At 45.5% G+C, this 19053-nt stretch overlaps 1 long non-coding RNA gene across 1 annotated transcript in view; it reads right to left on the bottom strand.

The window, feature by feature from the left end:
- Positions 1–19053, bottom strand: part of LOC110257309 — a 176942-nt gene that overhangs the window by 91568 nt on the left and 66321 nt on the right. The window lies entirely within an intron of this gene.

Raw genomic sequence — 19053 nt, 5'->3', positions numbered from 1 at the left:
AAATACCGATGAGTCACTATATATGTTACCACTGAACGGAGCAGATGCTGCCTGGATGAGGCTCATCTCATTTATTGATGAGACATTTAAGCAGAGGAAAGGAGTGGGAGGCTGAGCAGTGGACTGGCCAGCACGCAATGCTCATGGGGGCTGGGGGGCGGGGGGTGGCCTGGTTGGAGAAATCCTTGCTCCTGAAGCAGCAACCTGGAAACAGCCCTGCCAGCTCCACCCCAGACTCCACCCCCGGTCTGCTCTTGGCCCTGCTCTTTCACCAAGTCATGCTGCCTCACTGAGTGTGCTTCCTCTCGTGGAAATGAGCATGCTGGGCTAAATAATCCTGAAGACACTTTTAGTGCGGAAATTTCGGGGTTGATGTGTAAAACGGTGGGGGGCCAGGGAGTGGAATGCTTCTTCTCCACTCATGACGTGTCTCTGGATAGAGGACACCAGCCCAAGGGGACATTTTTGGATCCTTTTCATCCCTTGACTAACACCGCCTCTGTGGAGGCGGGGGCTTCTCTGGGGAGAACGAGTGAGCAGGTTCAACTCCATCTTTCCCATACAGTAGTAGGGCCTGGTGCATGGCCTCCAGGGCCACTCCAGGAGCTGCCCGCCTGCTGCATGGACCTGCCCCCATCCAGCACTGCCTCGGACAGTGCAGGTGATCCCCACACCAGCAGGCCCTTCTTGGCTACACTCCTAACGACCTATCCTTCCACCTGGCCGAAGTGTGACTTTACAGTCTGACGGTTGAGGTAGCCTACTTGTCAGTATCGGGGGTGGGGGGGTTCCCCTCTGTCCTGGTGATTCATTTACTAAACAACTTGTGAGGGAGGTACTATTATCCCCATTTTACAGATGAAGACACAGAGACGCAGAAGTTCATTAACATGTCCAAAGTCTCACAGCTGGGCCATATGGTCTACCCCACAGGGTTGGTATTAGAATTATATGAGCCACTTGTCAATGTGGTTTTGAAGGGTGTATCTTTGAGGCCTGGCTGCCTGACATGAAGGGGGATCACGTGATGCAGCCTGTCCAGAAAGCAGCACACACACCCCCACCCCGATTTGCGGCCCAGCGGGATAAAGGAGAAACCCGACTTGAAAGTCACAGCTCCCAGAACCCACCATCGACTCCTCCCCCAGTTCCTGCCCATGAGCAGCTAGCTGAGCAGAGGCGAGAGGTGGGGCCACAGGTTCTCAAGGAAACCACAGTTCTCAGTGGATGTCTGAGGCCTGGAGGAGAAGGTTGGGGTGGGCAGGCTTGCCGTCTGGCCAAGTTTTTCTCAGGAGGTGCAGCTCACCTGGGCGCCCCTCCCGAGGGCGACCTCCAGCCCTCCCTGTCAGAAAAGAGGAACTTCCACCTGGCAAAGCCGTCAACTGCACTTAGAATGAACAGCCTTCAAACTCCAGCCGTCCCTCGCTTCACTGTTTCCTCCTCCAGAGGTGTCTTCAACCATCTAGATCAGCAGTTCTCAATCCTGGGGGCCCAGAGAACCCCTGGGAGGGCTTTAAAAAAGAATGATGTTTGGGCCCCATCCCTCCCCCCCAGGATGGCGGGGGGGGGGAGAATCAGATTTCTGGGGTTGGCAGCAGAGGCCAAGGTTAAGGACCACTGTTCAGAACAAAGCTCAGCCCTTACCATCCCCAGGCCCACACCCCACTTTGATGCAGTCGAACAAATGCCGTGGTCACGTTGGTCGCCTGGATGGCTGCGTCCTCTGCCAACTTGTGACCTTCATGCCATCAGGGAGGGTGTGATGCTCTCCGCTCCAGGTTCACACAGTTCCTGACATTTGGCAGCCATTCAAATAACATTCGAAGAATAAAATCAAACTGTAACAACTTGGGGTTCAGAGCTTCTTCCCAAAGAAATTCGTTAGATTTTTTACACTGAAAATTAAGGACAAGTATACGTTTGCTGAAGTGTGTCCCAAAAATTCATGGTTGAAAAAACATATTCACAAACAGCGCCCACAATTCTAACATAAACCCTATGAGGTAGATATTATTGCCCAGCCATGAGATTAAATTCTGAGCCTCAGTTTTTTTATCTTTAAAATGGGGAAAATAGCACCTTTCTCACAAGATTGTTGAGAGGATTAAATGAAGTAACCCTAGCATTTAGCACATGGCCTGGGCCACGGAGAGGGCTCAAGAAAGCTATCTATTGCTATTGCCATTATTGTTATTATGGCCCTCGTGTCATAGAAGATAAACTGAGGCTCAAATAGGTAAAGTGACTCATCCATAGGGTTAGGCCTCAAACCAAGGTCTTCTGACTATCAGTCTTGTATTCTTTTATATGCATGTTAAGGGTACTCCTTTGAGATAGGGAGAGACAGGCAATATCAGCCACCTTTTCTAGATGGGAACATAAATGACTGAGAAGTGATTTGCCTGGAAGCCATATGACAAATGGATCAGCACCATGCAGGGGGAAGAGCACTGGATTAGAAATCATGGGACTTCTGTCCCTGGCCTGGGGGACTGACAAGGTGACCACTGGGTGTTCCAAATTCCTGACAGTCCAGGGCTGCACGTGAGCTTGCAGCATAGCAGGTGACAGGTGTGCGTGTAAACGCTGCCCCATCCCCGTACTGAGCAGCACATCCATGGTAAACCCAAGCACAGGAGATGGTAGATTAGCTGCCCTCCCTCCGACAATGCCTGGCCCTCCAAGAAGCCATGGAAAGATGAGACCACCCCTGGGACTCCCCTCCCCTGGCCAGGTTGCCACATTCATTATGCACATCCTGAGCTGGGAAGCTCCGAGGAGCCAGGTCCAGGAGATGATGGTCTCAGGTCCTTCCTCTGGAGCATTCTGCAAAGCAGTAAATAGACCCTAACGAGCCTCCAGCTTCTCCGTGATGAGCCACAGTGTCTCTCTCACAGGTTTTGCCTCCCTTCTCCCAAGACAAGCGGCTCCAGCCCTCCTCTGAGCCCAAGAACAAAAGGAAACTAGGCAGAGAGCATGTGGAAAACCAGGCAGAAAAAAAAGACCCAAAACCACACTAAAATATTTCTGTTATTTCTAAATTTTTTTTTTGTCTTTTTGCCTTTCCTAGGGCCACACCCACAGCTTATGGAGGCTCCCAGGCCAGGGGTCCCATTGGAGCTGCAGCCACCAGCCTATGCCAGAGCCACAGCAACACCAGATCCAAGCCAAGTCTGCAACCCACACCACAGCTCACAGCAACGCCAGGTCCCCAACCCACTGAGCAAGGCCAGGTATCGAACCCTCAACCTCATGGTTCCTAGTCGGATTCGTTAACCACTGCACCACGAGAGGAACTCCCAATATTTTCTAATAATATTTCTAATATTAGTTATTTCTGAGTGATTTTTTTTCTTTCTTCCATCCTATATATATTTTTTTTTAAGTAAGTAGGTGTCAGTTCTCCAAAGAGGAAAAGTCCGCAATGATGTTTCCTGTTTACCCAGGCAGGAGTTCCTGAAGGCATGAATCGCCTCATTTTCTTGCTTTCATCTTTGCTGCTGCCAGAAGAATCTAAGCTGTGGGCAGGGCAGGGCTGCCAGAGAGGCCCAGCACCTATGGACAGGCCAGGTCCGTCCTACTGGCCCAGGCCCCCTGAAAGCCACAGGCCCTGAGAAGCGGGACGGACTCAGTGCCCTGCCCTGAGGCCACCTGTCGGTCAGCATGTTCCTTCTCGCCTACCTGGGACTGTGGGTGGCCAGCCTCTGGCCAGGGGTGAGCTGCTCTCCAGAGCCTCTCTCCCTCAGCCACTCACACTCATCAGGCACTGAGGTTCAGGACAGAACATCCACCCTATGGTCTCTTACCCGCCAGAGGCTCTAGCCTTTTGTCTGTTCATTTCTTATCTCATCCTCACAAATCCAGTGACAGATCTTCAGAAGCGCCAGGGCAGTGAGGAAGAATAGCTAACTCTTACAGAGCGTCCCCAAAGTGCCAGGATTTCCACATACCTTCCTTCCTTCCCTCATTCGTTCATTCAGCAAATACCTGCTGACTCCCTGCTATGGGCCAGGCGTTATGCCATGCTCGGGGCTGGGGACACAATACTGAGTAAAACAGATAAAAAATCCAACCTATGGGGAATTTATAGACTTTACCTTGAATCCGCTCAAGAAATCTGCATAGGTGATATTATCGTCTCGATTTTACAGATGAGAAAATGAGGCTTGGAGAGCTTAAATAACATGCCCAAGGTCACACAGCCAGAAAGGAACAGAGCCAAGATTTGAACCCAGGACAGTGTGAACTCCAGAGTGTGCTTCCTACCACACCACATCATTTCTTAGCACACACAGCGCAGGCCCCAGGTTCCGCACGTCTGGGGCTTTCCCAGCTAAGTTGTACACACTGAAAAGGATGTCTTACATTTCTTTGCACCCTCATGGCACCTCGCACACTCTCTGTAGCACAACAGATGCCTAATACATAGGTGAATGCATTCATTCCATAAATTAACTCACTCTGTACCCCTGACAACTCACCTGCTCTTTCTATCTTCATCCCTAGTCGCCTCCCTCTCCACGGCCCCAATTTTTTTTTCAATTTTTTTGGCCCCTCCCACAGCATGTGGAAATTCCTGGGCCAGGGATGAAATCTGAGCCATAGCAGTGACGACATTGATCCGTAACTACTAGGCCACCAGGGAACTCCTCCACAGCCAAAATTTTAAAAGTTGCCTACTATCTCCTGTCAACTTTCTTACTTGCCACTCACTCCTCAACACTCTCTGACCCTGGCTCTACCTCTAAAACCAAAAATGCTTTCTGGGTAAAATTGTCATTATATGCAAATGACATGATACTACATATAGAAAACCCTGAAGACTCACACAAAAATTACTACTAGAACTGACAAATGAATTCAGCAAAGTAGTAGGATACAAGATTAACGTATAGAAATTGGTGGCATTTGTTTTTTGTTTTGTTTTGTTTTGTTTGTTTGTTTGTTTGTTTGGCTTTTTGCCTTTTCTACGGCTGCTCCCTCTGCATGTGGAGGGTCCCAGGCTAGGGGTCTAATCGGAGCTACAGCTACCAGCCTACACCACAGCCACAGCAACGCGGGATGGAGCCGCGTCTGCAACTACACCACAGCTCATGGCAACGCCGGATCCTTAACCCACTGAGCAAGGCCAGGGATCGAACCCACAACCTCATGGTTTCTAGTCGGATTCGTTAACCACTGTGCCACGAAGGGAACTCCGGTGGCATTTCTTTACAGTAACAATGAAATATCAGAAAGGGAAAGTAAACAGGAATAAAACTGACTGAGGAGGTGAAAGACTTACATGCTGAGAACTACAAAACATTAATAAAGGAAACTGAAGATGACTCAAAGAAATGGAAAGATATCCCATGCTCTTGGATCAGAAGAATTAATATTTTTAAATGGCCATACTACCCAAAGCAATCTACAGGTTTAATGTGATCCCTTTCAAATTACCCATGACATTTTTCACAGAATTAGAACAAATAATCCTAAAATTTATATGAGACCATGAAAGGCCCAGAATTGTCCAAGCAATCCTGAGGGAAAGGAGCAGAGCTGGAGGCATAACCCTCCTAGACTTCAGGTAATACTACAAAGCTTCAATAATCAAAAAAGTATAGTATTGTCACAAAAATAGACATATGGTTCAGTGGACCAGAATAGAGAGCCCAGAAGTAAACCCCCATTCCTACAGTTAATTAATCTTTGACAAAAGAGGCAAGAATATACAATGAGGAAAAAATGGTTTCTTTAGCAACTGGTGCTGGGAAAACTGGACAGCCACATATAAATCAACAAAATTAGAATACACCTTCATACCTATACAAATATAAATTCAAAATGGCTTAAAGACTTGAACATAAGACATGACACCATAAAACTCCTAGAAGAAAACAAGGGCAAAACATTCTCTGACATAAACCATACCAGTGATGGAGTTCTCATTGTGGTTCGGTGGAAATGAACCCAACTAGTATCCATGAGGATGCAAGTTCAATCCCTGGCCTCACTCAGTGGGTTAAGGATCCGGTGTTGCTGTGAGCTGTGGTGTAGGTCACAGATATAGCTCAGATATGGCATTGCTGTGACTGTGGTGTAGGCTGGTAGCTGTGGCTCCAATTTGACCCCTAGCCTGGGAATTTCCATATGCTGCAGGTATGGCCCTAAAAAGAAAAAAAAAAAAAATCATACCAATGTTTTCCTAGGTCAGTCTCCCAATCTCCCAGAGCAATAGAAACAAAAGCAAAAATAAACAATGGGACCTAATCAAACTTACATACTTTTGTACAGCAAAGGAAATCATAAACAATATGAAAAGATAACCTACAGACTGGGAGAATATATTTGCAAATGATGTGGCCAAAAGGGGCTTAATTTCCAAAATATACATACAGCTCATACAACAAAAAAGCAAACAACCCAATCAAAAAATGAGCAGAAGACCTAAACAGGCATTTGTCTAAAGAAGACATACAGATGGACAACAGGCACATGAAAAGATGCTCAACATTCTGATTATTAGAGAAATGTAAATCAAAACTACATTGAGGTACCACCTCCCACTGGTCAGAATAGCTATCATTAAAAAGTCTATGAAGAGCAAATGCTGGAGAGGGTATGGAGAAACAGGAACCCTTCTACACCGTTGGTGGAAATTTAAATTCGTGCATTCACTATGGAAAATAGTGTGGAGGTTCCCCAGAAAACTAAACATAGAGTTGTCATATCCAGCAATCTCACACTTGGGTATATATCCAAACAAAACTACAATTCAAAAAGGATACATGTATCCCTATATTCATAGTAGCACTGTTTACAACAACCAAGACACGGAAACAACCTAAATGTCCACTGGCAGATGAATGGATTAAGAAGATATGGTACATATATACAATGGAATACTACTTAGCCATCAAAAAGAAGGAAATAATGTAATTTGCAGCAACATGGATAGACCTAGAGATTATCATACTAAGTAAAGTAATTCAGAAACAGAAAGACAAATATCATATGATACATTTATATGTAGAATCTAAAATATGACACAAATGAACCTATCTACAAAACATAAACTCACAGACATGGAGAATAGACTTGTGGTTTCCAAGAGGACAGGGCTGTGGGGGAGGGAAGGACTGGGAATTTGGGATTAGCAGATGCAAACTAGTGTATATAGGATGAACAAACAACAAGGTGCTACTATATAGCACAGGAAACTATATTCAATATCCATAACGGAAAAGAATGTTTTTAAAAGAATATCTACAAATACATATATATGTACATATGTAGGTGTGTGTGTGTGTGTGTGTATATATATCACTTTGCTGTACAGCAGAAATTAATACATTACAAATCAAGTATACTACATTTTTTAAAACTGCTCTCTGCAAGAAAGTCATTTCTTTGTCATTACATCCAGTGGGCACCTTTCCATATCCATCTTACTTGTCTTCTCGGTAACATATGACTCATTGAAATTCTGTTGCCTTGGTTGCCAGGATTTTGGTTTTCCTTCTAAACTGGCTGTCCCTCCCTGGTTCCTTCTTTGTCACTTTCTCATTGGTCCTCAGTAAATGTGGGTGTCCTCCAGGGTTCCAACCTAGGCCCTCTTTTTCTCCTTACTCCTCCGACTCTCTGGGGCGACCACAATCACAGGCATCTCTGTCAACTTCCATCTGCTCCCCAGACCTCATCCAACATAGAGACAGTGGACTCTCTCCAGACTCGAACCATCTGAACACTGAACTCAATGCTTCCCTCCCACAAAGCTGTCCTCCATCCTGTGTTACATACAGGAACTGTTGGCACCACTGTCATCCAAACACTGGGAGCCTCCTCCTTCTCTCCCACCTCCACCTTCAATCTGCCACCAAGCCCTGTTGATTCTACTTCCCGGTATTGTCTTTAACTGTCCACTTCTGTCCCTCAAGTCCACCACCTAATTTCAAGGCCTCATTGTGTCCTATGATCACTTCGATAGCCACCAAAAGATTTCATTTTCCTCAAGGAGTCTTGCTTCCTTCAGATCATTCTCCACCCTGAAGCTGGGAAAGACTTTCAAAAACTGCAAATCTGCTCAGCACTCCCCTGCTTTAAACTATTTCAGGGATTTCCTCTTTGACTCAAACTCATTATCAAGGCCTACAAGATCTTGATGGTCTACCTTTGTAGCATCATCCAGCACTCTCCATCTCTAGTCCATGTTTGATGCTCTGACTATATTAAAATAGATTGTACTTTCAGTACCATCCAATACACCTTTGCATTTGCTGTTCCCTTTACGCAGAAAGCCCCCTTTATTCTTTAAGACTCAGTGCAGGTGTAATCTCCTCTAGGAAGGCTTCCATCAGCCTTCAATCCTTGGGCCTGGGGTTGCCCCATCCTTCCTGTATTTTATCTTTTCACAGCATCCAGCATGCTGCCCTGTAACACCTGTGTGATCATCCTATTAGACTTTAAGGTCCTTGGGGGCATGGACTGTCTTTTTCATCTTTGTATTGCAGTCCCTCACACTGCCATGAAATTTGGTATACAGAGGATGCTCAGTGTAAGGATGAGTGCAAAGGTGGGTAGACAGATGGGTGGGTATATAAATGAATAGGTAGGTAATTGAAACTCAGATGGAACTGGAGTTAAAGAAGTTGCCTGTTTGATCCCTGGCCTTGCTTAGTGGGTCAGGAATCCAGCGTTGCTGTGAGCTGTGGTGTAGGTCGCAGACACGGCTGGGATCCCATGTTGCTGGGGCTGTGGTGCAGGCTGGCACTTGTAATTCCAATTTGACCCCTAGCCTGGGAATTTCCATATGCTGAGGATGCTGCCCTAGAAAGCAAAAATAAATAAATTAATTAATTAAATAAATTTTAAAATACTTTAAAAACAAATAAATAAAAATAAATGGACACAAGTCATACCATGCCACACCAAGCCACAGGAATCTCTGACAAAGAAGAGTCTCCTAAAAACATCTAAGCACCTGCTTTGACAAGGGAAAAAAAAAAAAAACCACGTAATGGATCAGTATGTTGGGGAAAGAAAGATTTTTCAGAATCAAAACTGAGATTTGCAGCCCCATGGCCTAGAAGTTGATGAAACAACTGACCGCTGCTGTAACAGTACAGATAATGATAGCAAGTCCTTACCGGGGGCAGACTCTGTGCCTCCCTCCCCCAGAACTCAACATGTCACACAACAGCCACCTTCACACCTCCTCTATCCTCTGATCCTCATGACAATGCTGGGAGGAGGGCAAGGCAGGGCAGGTATTTTTATCCTGAGTAAAGAGATAAGGAAAATGAAGGGTAGGGAAGGAAAGGATGGTGAGTGTGGGGGAAGCTGATGCCAAGTTCCTTTTCTCAGCTCTAATTTGAGGCAATTCGGAGGAAATTTGCCAAGACACAACCACCAGAGGACACCTGATGGAAACAGATGCTCATGCTTTCTCTCTCTGATAAAGCTGTCCCTCTAGTACTAAACTTGAAGGCTGCCTCCCTTTTCCTACCTCTCCTTCCTTTTTCTTCGCTCATATTCACGCTCCCCCTCCCAGGCGACACATCAGCTACTCAGGAAAACTTTGTTTCTGGTTTATGCCAAGGTTAATCTTATTCCAAAGCCTTTGCATCTGCTGTTCTCTGTGCATGGAATATTGTCTGTTGGGAACTCTATCAGCCCTTTGGGTCTCCGTTCAAATATTCGTTCCCTGGAGACAAACTTGCTGATAAGAAGCAACTTTCTTCCATCCCTTTACCATTTTGTTTCTGGAGGACAGATCCCGGGTCTAGAAGGGATCAGCTAGGCTTCCTGAAAATGTAATGTGACCCCTATATTCCTGGAGATGATGTCTCTGTTCTAGAAGCATTCACTGTAGTATGTCCTGGGAAACAATGCTGGTCTCTCTGCCATGAGTTCTGGCAGTGCCAACTTCCTTCTCTATCATTAGACAAGTAAATTCTGTTTGGTTTATCTAAGAATTGTCAAGCCTGGTCTTTCCATTGATGCAATCCCACTATTGACCTTGTAAGTACAGTAGTTCTGCAACTTATCATTGGGACTGTTAGTTTTCCTCAATACCTGTTCTCTTCTTCCTTCCTTAAAAAACATCTTTTTTTAAGCTGGGAATATGTTGTTCAGTATAAAGACTACACTTCCCAGACTCCCTTGCTTCTAGGTGTGGTCATGTGACTAAGTACTGATGAATGGGGGACAGGAATAGAGTGACGAGTGTAACCTCCAGGTCACATCCTTAAAAGGAAAGGAAGTGTCCTCACTTTCTCTTCCTCTTCCCACTTGCCTGAATGTAGAGGAGATAGGAAGCCATCTTCTACTTTGTGGATAACTGCATCTAGTAATGGCAAATCAGCCAGATAGAGGGAAGTTAGCTCCCTGACATCCTAGACAGCTCGCTGCCAGAGTGTTACATGAGAAAGAAATGACATTCTCTATTGTTTAAAGCATGATTGTTTGGATCTTTCTGTTACAAGAGCCAACCAATACTCTGGCTAACAGAATTTGAATTTATTTATTTATCTATTTATTTATTTATTGAATATTTTCTCTACCGCCCCTCAAAAATAAATTCTAAGAGGACAGAAACCTTTGTCCTCAATCACCACTTTATCCCAAGAACTTGGAGCAGTGCCTGGTGGATAAATAGGGACACATTAGACAATAAGTAAATATTTGCTACAAACATGAATGAATAAATGAAAGTTAAAATGAATCACCTGCTTTCGTTGGCTGAGTTTCTTTCTGTCCAGGTGTTTGCTTCCCTATTCCTTTCTGGCCCTCTCTTTTAGCTTGTCTGTCCTTGTTATAACGGACTTCTCAGTACTAGGGGTGCCTCCATCTCTTCCAAACATTCATCTTACCCTATTATGAAGGAGGAAGCCTTTTGCCTCAGAGATCTGAACTTTTCTTCTGTTCTTTGCAGACCCCAGTAAATTTAGAAGGACATTTTGACACAAGATCATACTTCAAAGAAAGTCATATGACGGAGTTCCCGTCGTGGCTCAGTGGTTAACGAATCTGACTAGGAACCATGAGGTTGTGGGTTCGATCCCTGGCCTCGCTCGGTGGGTTAAGGATCTGGCATTGCCATGAGCTGTGGTGTAGGTGGCAGACACGGCTCAGATCTGGTGTTGCTGTGGCTGTGGCATAGGCCAGTGGCTTCAGCTCTGATTAGACCCCTAGCCTAGACCCCTCCATATGCCACGGATGTGGCCCTAGAAAAAGACAAATAAAAACAAACAAAAAAAAGTCGTATGAGATATTAGAGAGCATCTGGTACCCTACCCCACTCCCAGTGACCACAGCTCCACCGCTATGCTCTTCTTTTTCATGATGAACTAACAAAACATGGAAAACAGGAGATTAGCTACTACACAATTGGCTGGATTTTTCTCCCACCTCCTGGGGATCTTGAGGTGTTTGAGTCTGTGAGTCTGAAAACACATCCACCTAGAGCAATGCTGTCCAATGAAAACAAAATGCAGACCACAAACACGAGCCACATGTCTAACTTCCAATGTCACAGTAGCCACATCACATTTAAAAAGTAAAAAGAAACCAGTGAAAACAATTCAATAATGTACTTTAATGAACAGGTTCAAAATATTATCACTTCAACATGTACAAAAGTTATTAAAAATTAGGACAACAATTAATAAAATCTGTTAGATGGCTAGGCTAACGTATTTTACTCTTAGAGAATATCTCAGTTTAGACTAACCCTATTTCAAGTCCTTAAAATCCACATGTGACTAGTGACTCTCACACTGGGGAAGGCGCCAAGTGAGACTGTGCTCAGGTTCCGTCATAGGCTGATGCCCAAGGCCGTGACCTTCAGTGACCTCATCTAGCAAGTGGGGCTCAAGATATCTGTTTCAAAATGTTTGGGGTGGAATTATAAAGCGAAGTGAAAGTGTTGAATCAGTGTGGATGTGTATGTTTTCTGTGAAAAATAAAAGCAGTTTCCAGCACATTCTCCCTCTGCTATGCCTCTCTATTAGTATCAACTATCCAGCAAAATAAACCAGGAAGAAGAAGAAGGACTCACTTGCCTGGTCAAAGGCTCAATCTTGGGTGGCCCCTTCTATGGCCACTGTCCATCTCGAACTCTGGGGGAGTTTGGGTGTGGGTGGGGGGACACTGGGTTTGTCGGGGTTCTCCAGAGAAACAGAACCAACAGGAGGTAAAGATAGACATGCATATCTAGAGAGAGATTTATTATCCATTGAGGACTTGTATAGACCAAAAGGACAGAAGGGGTAAACTGAGCTCCCCGCTAAGGCCAAAACGTCTGTCTACCTCCTGTCCTCAGACACTGGTGCTCCCTGTTCTCAGGGCTTTGGACTGGACTAGGATGTGCACATCCACCCAGACAGCCGCTCTAACCATCCTGGTTCAGACCCACCACACCCAGCTGTTCCCAGCTCTGCCCTTACACACAGAAGATGGGTTCTGTCCCCTACGCGGAAGGATATAGGATGCTCTAGAAAACACCTCTGTTTCCAAATGTCTTCCCACTGCGCCTGAAACCCACCACGACAGGTCCTTCTGAATGGGTTTCAACCGTTCTCCTCTGCCCACCCCACCTCCGTCCTTAAAGTGTGCGTGCTGCTGAGATCAAGGACACTTGAGGCCACAGTGCTTCTGAAACTTCCACGTGATCAGCAAGGCTCGGTGTGGGAGACCCTCATTTGCACCCAGAAGGGATCTGTGGCGCGTGCTCTGAGCCACACGGCCCTGAAGCCAGAGCGTGGCCTTGGCTGTCTGAGGCGTTCCTGCTGTAGCGACTGAAAACACACACTGTTTGCAGCTCTGCCTTGCCCGACTGGCCACAAGGCAGCTCCTGCAGTGCTGAACAGTACGGGCTCTGAATGCTTACGCACACAAGTGTGCGCACACACATTTGCACACTCACATACACATTCACACACTCTCCCCTTTACTTACACAAACACATACACTCCTGCTGAAGGCGGGCTCCCCACAGCGCCTGGTCTGAACCCAGACCACCAGCCATCTTGCCTCTTGGGCCCCAAATCTTTCAAAAATGCTCCATAGGTCACGGCCCTCCTCCTCCTCCCACAGACAAAAACACCGCTCAGAGGCAGGCCGCAAATGTCTGCCCGAGGATGCATATCTCGGGGCTGATGAAATAAACACAGCTTAATTAAATTAAAGTAAGATCAGAACCTGCCTGAACTCTGCTGGCAGCCCAGCGGAGTCCCTCATGAATCTTTCATTTTCACAAATGAATGATTGTTTACCGGCTTTGGGGCTTTCCCTGAGGAAAGAGGGGCCTCTGGGTAGAAATGGCTCCCTCGGGTCAGAGGAATGCAGAGGTGGGGTGTTTTTACATAGGAAGGCAGGAGGCTTTTGAACCTCTTTGTGCTTCTGGCCAGGGAGTAAGCATCATGACCTGTTACTGGGCACAGGATGAGTGTGACTGAAGCTGCTCTCCTCACACCAGAGGGTTATGAAGTATCTGGAACAGTCGACCAAAGCATGGTGGAGAGAAAGAGACAGCGACAAAGGCTGAGCATTGGTAAAGCTGCAAACTCACCCACAGGTGAGGCTATAAAGAATAGGCTTAGCAAATCCTGAGAGACAGGCTGCGAATGGTGTTGGCTGCTGCCAGGAATCAGCAAAGACAAAAACAAAACAAACCAAAACACCTGTTCCAGAAAATCTTCTCAAAGCATGAGCCAGAAGAAAAAGTAATTAATGATATACCTTAAACGTATACAGTGCTGTATGTCAAATATGTCTCAATAAACCTGGAAACAAAGAAAGCAAGCAACTCCGCAAACCTTATGGAGCAAAAAGAATTTCTCAGCTCCGCAGGGCAAAACCCACATTTGCCCAAAAGGGCAGCCTCAGAGGCCTATGAGAAAGAGCTTCAGGGAATTCCCATTGTAGCTCAGTGGGTTATGAACCCAACTAGTATCCATAAGGATGCAGGTTCAACCCCTGGCCTTGCTCAGTTGGTTAAGGATCCAGAATTGCTGTGAGCTGTGGCACAGGCCGGCAGCTATAGCTCTGATTTGACTCCTAGCCTGGGAACTTCCATATGCCATGGATGCTGACCTTAAAAAAAAAAAGGAGCCTTAGAGCACGGCTATGGACTGACAGGTCCAGGGCACTTTCTAGGAGCCTGGTGGACTGTTGTTGCTTTGAGTCATCTGTGCTGGAGGACGTGGGGGGATGGCACAGACATAAACCCCCTTAGAGATGTCTAAATGGTGGGCCCAATGCTTGCACCCCACCTGCACCCCATCTAAAATTTAGATCAGGAAAGGCAATGTACAAAACAGCCTGTCTCCAAGCAGCCGGGGTCTCTCTCATCCTTCCTCTGTCTCGTGGGACTTGTCTCCTCTGTCCTGTTGGTCTCTTCCAGCAAAGAAGGGAAGGACAAAGAGGAGAAATGCACATTTTGCAAGTTCCAGTGCAAAGCCTTTGGGGAAGGAAGTTGAAACTAATGGGCAAGCTGTGGCTTTCATTCATCCACACTGCTGTCGCTTCCATTAGCCCGGAAATGTGAGAGGGGGGCTGTGCAATCTATCATTGTCCTTTGTGTGTGCTGGCGACACTGCTGACGGTGTTATTTTCTGGGCTTCAAACATACCCTCCTTAGCCAGACTTCTGCTCACATTTCTCGGAGAACTGATGGCTTATATCACCTTATAGACTCTTAAAATCCCACCGCTGGCTTTCCACTTAGCCCACCTCTCATCTTCTCCTGCTACCAACTGAAACTCAGCAACAACCCAGTAGCCATTGCTGTTCCTATAACCCTACTTATCTCTTTTCACTTCCAAACCCTAATCTGAGACTTATCCCAGCCTAGAATACCTCTCCATTAGTTTTCTGACCAGTAGTAGAGGTGGCTTCTTGTCACTCTGATGAGGTGCTCCCTATTGCATGAAACCTTCCAGACTACTTTTCCAGTTCCATTAACTCCAGACTTTTCTGCGATCCCAGAATTGTGAGGATCAAATGAGCAAATGCACCATCAACTGGGGGCCATTCCACCCAATCAGGACACGTTGTCATGTCTCATGAGCTGGTTCTAAACTCTGAGCACATCAAAGAGCCATTTAAAACCCAAAGGACTTAGGGCTGCTAGTGCAAAGTGACAGATTTAGTCCATGGATTTATTTATCTCCTGTGTCTATAAAGAATCCAAGAAATTTCCATCAGGATACTTGAAATTTCCAAATCTTTCTGGAACATGCACAGCAGTGAAGGAGTATTAGGTAGGAGCCAAGCAAAGGAGGTTGCAGAGAAGATAAAGACAGGGGAGGGCAGGAGTGAAAAATGAGAGTAGAAACAGGGTCACTAATTGTAAGTCTGTGTGTAGAACAACACCCCTGACATTCCCCTCTAACATCCCTGGCGTTCACTCACTCACCAAACCTGACCCCACACCATCAATGAGATCTACCCAGTGACACAGGGCTCCTGGGCAGCCTTGTTATGGTCTCATTCTTCAAGAGCCAAGACCACCAGACTTTGAGAAAAGTCGAAAATGTGAAATAGAGGAATAAAAGATAAAATGACGTGGGCAGAAAAATAAAGAACAGAAGAAAATTAAAATACCCTCTAATTAGTACTTCCAGAGAGATAAAAAGATGTTGCATCCATAAAATAAAAGCATAAAGAGGCCATCGGGAGTTTCCTTGTGGTGCAGCAGGTTAAGGATCCTGCACTATCACTGCAGGAGCTTGGGTCAATGGTCAGGGTGTAAGTTTTGTCCAATGAGGACAAATCATTGCCCTCCGTATGACAGAAAGAATCTAAAGCAATCAACCTTCCATATGTACCCAGCGACCTTCTCTGAGCATCACAGTCCCAGCCGAAGTGCACACTGAGAAGTGACCGTCAGCAGATCAGCCTTTGGGAATGAGAGTGCTTGTGTTCATCTGATTATAAAGAAACCCCCTTGCAGCAAGGAGTCTTTGGTGAGCAGCCGCATGGAACACAGCAATTCTCACACTTTGTTCATTCAGAAAAGCCTACGCATGTAACTCGGCTCCCACCCTCCTGCTCTCTTGTCCTCTGGTGTTGCTCCTTTCAGCCGGCTTCCGTTTGATGCCAGAGCACTGAGCTCTGTTTGATTGATGCTCCGTTTTCAGTACTTGCTCAGCATCTTTCACCCCCTCCCACAGGCACAGCCACCCAGAGAATGACTTCTACCCCTTTTCAGTTTCAGGTCCTGCTGCTGAGCATTAGGGGCGAGATTCCCCTTTACAGATACAAACACATGTGTAGCGGCTCAGGGAAGGACCTAAGCGTTCCTCCGGTCCAGCCTTGCCCTGAGCATCCTTTCCTTCAGACCTACTCACAGCCCTCAGTTAAGGGTCATTCACTCAGCAGACAGGCATGAGCTTACTGACTGGCTGAACTAAAAGGCAGATATTAAAGACCCCAGATGTTAGAGATCCCAGAGGCCCCAGGTGTTTATGACATTATTTAAAAATAAATATATTATAGCAGGTTGGGTTTCCAGGAAGCACATTCTGAGATTGGTATGGTGGATAGAAGGTTTATTTAGGAAAACTCTCAGAATAAACACTTTTAGAAAGGAAGAGAAGGATGCCAGCTTGGGCTCAAGGAGCACACCCCACTGGGAAGCTCAGAAGCTGAAATGACCTTCTGGAGGGGTCCTCCGCTGGGACAGAGGGCGGCGCCCGGCTTTCAAACAGTAAACACAATTTTCATTGGATATACTTGATCTATAGTTAGAGTTTACTAATTTACACTTTATTTTATTTCTTTATTTCTTTATTTGTCTTCTTGCCTTTTCTAGGGCCTACTCCCGCGGCATATGGAGGTTCCCAGGCTAGGGGTCTAATCGGAGCTGTAGCCTCCAGCCTATGGGAGAGCCACAGCAATGCAGGATCCCAGCCACATCTGCAACCTACACCACAGCTCACAGCAACGCTCACAGCAACGCCGGATCCTTTACCCACTAAGCAAGGCCAGGGATTGAACCCGCAACCTCATGGTTCCTAGTCAGATTCATTAACCACTGTGCCACAATGGGAACTCCTAAATTTACACTTTAAAAAGTAGATTCACATCCCAAGTTGTCCCAAACCATACTTAAAAGTCTTCCAATAATTACACTGCATATCAGTTTTTAAATTTAAATGAAGTGAGAGTATATATCAAATTAAAAACTCAGTCCCTCAGCAGCACTTGCCCCCTCTCAAGTACACAGTAGCCGCACATGATGCGTGGCTGCCTTGATGGACAGGGCAGGCTTATACTATAAAAATCATACGCGAGTTCTCCCTGTGCTGAAAGGATATGGCTTCAGTTCCTAAGGGCCTCACTTTCTTCACCTTCAACTTGGGGACAATAATGTCGAGCACATACACAAGGTGTTACCCATTCATCAACAGCCAACTTAATGAAAATCAGTAGAGACAGGAGACCACTTCTGCCGGAAAGCTTTTAGAGCGTCTGTGGTCCAGAAATGGAAAAAAGAGAAGAAATTGAAGAGTGAGGCCAGCCCACAGGAGCTGACCATGGCAGATTCCAAGCAGTGTCCTGTCAAAGACTGGCCTGTCTATAGGGTTTTGCCCAATCAAAGATCTCAACCTCTAATTCCATAAGGTCGGAATGTCCCACTCTCCCTCTTTATGGTAATCATGGTCCTCCCAACTTGAGATTCCACTGCTTCTATTTTAACAATTCAAACAACTCTTAAAGATCCAAAATTACTAGTCATTCATATCTTAATTGATCCGATGGCTTTCACTTAAGTGATCAACATTCAGTTTGAGATCTTTCAGTAACTGAAAGGATATCGGTAATTTGGGAGCATAAAGCCTGGGTGTGGCGCCTCCTTGGAAACCTTAGAGTAACCTGGGAGCACTGGAGAGCCTGGGATGATGGGGTGTAGGGACGTGGAAGGGGTGCAAAAGCTGCAGAAGGGAAATGTCAGCCTGCAGTCCTGTGGGAGGAAAGAAACAACGGGACAGCTTCCCTTCTTCAGCTCCTCGCTTGCCTTCTTGCATTTCTCCTCTTCCCTCTTCTACCTCCTCTTCTTTCCCTGTCCTCTTCCTCCTCCATCTCCTTCCTCCTTCCTCTCTTTTTTTCCTCTGTCTCTGCTCTCCCTTACTCAGCTTCACTAACAGCCACTACATGCAGCGACCAGGAAATAGGCTTGTATTTGCAGCAATATATGCCCCAGCTAAGTATTGAGTTAAATTTCCTTTTTTGGACCATCCTGAGACCCTTACCACTGCACATATTAATCCTGAAAGAAAATCAGTTCCTAATGCCAAGCAACCCTTTGCTTAGCTGGTTACTCCCTGCATGTAGACTCTGTTATGCAGGGCCTTCGCCATAGTAAAGCTCAGTAAATATTGGTTTATTAGAAATAAACAAAGATGTGGATGTTCTCAGGCATAAGTACCTTCCTTCAGAAAGAAACAAACCAAATAACATTCTGTTGTGTTGAGTGGCCAGGTTTAGACTAGACTGGGATTAAAACATTCATCCATCCACTCAGAAGCCACCTTTTGTTATAACAACAAAAATCTTCCAATAGCTGGAGGCCATATGTTAAATAAATGTGAAGAAATATTTTCATCAGTAAATGCCAGTTTCCTTGACAGCTTTCTTTGATCTAAAGTTGTCAAAATGATGAGTCCTAAAACAATCTGAATTCAGTTTCATATTTATAAATGCAAGGTTATTTTTCTGTTTCTAACACATGAAAATAAGCAAATGTCACGTGCAAATTTGACTAAATTTTCTGGTTATAGTTTCAAATTAGTTAAGATATATCTTCACGTAATTTGTATTAAATGCCAGCTTAAGTGGTTTTTTTTTTTTTTTGTCAATGAAATGCAATGAAGATCATTCTGTTTGGGGGGGAAGTGCTTTGGTTTGTTTTACTGTTATTATTGATTATATAAACAAAACTATTATAACAGTATAAGAAAAGACAAATTTGCTCATAATTTCGCCACCTCTGCAAATCAAAATGTTTTTATTTCTTTAATTTTACATCTGAAACTTCCATCTGGATATAGGCAAGACTGCCACACA

The sequence above is a fragment of the Sus scrofa genome, chromosome 16 (genome assembly GCF_000003025.6).
Source record: "Sus scrofa isolate TJ Tabasco breed Duroc chromosome 16, Sscrofa11.1, whole genome shotgun sequence".
In the NCBI taxonomy this organism is placed as follows: Eukaryota; Metazoa; Chordata; class Mammalia; order Artiodactyla; family Suidae; genus Sus; species Sus scrofa.
The sequence above is the reverse complement of the archived record's forward strand: the minus strand, read 5'-3'. Positions and strand labels throughout refer to the sequence as shown.